At 50.0% G+C, this 616-nt stretch overlaps 1 protein-coding gene across 1 annotated transcript in view; it reads right to left on the reverse strand.

The window, feature by feature from the left end:
* Window positions 1-616, reverse strand: part of LOC106816995 (unconventional myosin-VI-like) — a gene marked incomplete at its 5' end in the record, with an annotated part of 54,404 nt that overhangs the window by 47,092 nt on the left and 6,696 nt on the right.

Consider the following 616-nt stretch of genomic DNA (forward strand, 5'->3'; position numbering starts at 1 on the left):
ATTAACGATCGACAGATCAACGATCGACAGATCAACGATCGACAGATCAATGATTGGCAGATCAATTATCAACGATCAATAGATTAACGATCGACAGATCAACGATCGACAGATCAACGATCGACAGATCAATAAATGCCAAACAAGAAATCTATGAGCTTCTCGGTACTACGGTGGCGCCCCCTGGCGCACGACGCACCTGCGACGAGAAGTGGATCTCCACGAACTTTCCGAATCGGCTCGAGTTGTTGTTGCGCACCGTCTTTGCGTTTCCAAAGGCTTCCAGAAGAGGATTGGCTGCAAGCACACACACTCACACGTAAATGGACGAGCCGATAGAAAATCGCATGTATACCATATAGCCCATATATCCATATATCCATATATACCCATATATCCATAACCATAATCCATATACCCATATATCCCATATATCCATATCCATCCTGCCTGCCTACCTCCCTATCTACCTACCTGCCTGCCTGCCTGCCTGCATACCTGCCTGCCTGCCTACCTCCCTACCTGCCTACCTGCCTGCCTGCCTGCCTGCATACCTGCCTGCCTGCCTACCTCCCTACCTGCCTACCTGCCTGCCTGCCTGCCTGCATACCTGCCT

Source organism: Priapulus caudatus, unplaced genomic scaffold (assembly GCF_000485595.1).
Source record: "Priapulus caudatus unplaced genomic scaffold, Priapulus_caudatus-5.0.1 Scaffold1556, whole genome shotgun sequence".
In the NCBI taxonomy this organism is placed as follows: Eukaryota; Metazoa; Priapulida; class Priapulimorpha; order Priapulimorphida; family Priapulidae; genus Priapulus; species Priapulus caudatus.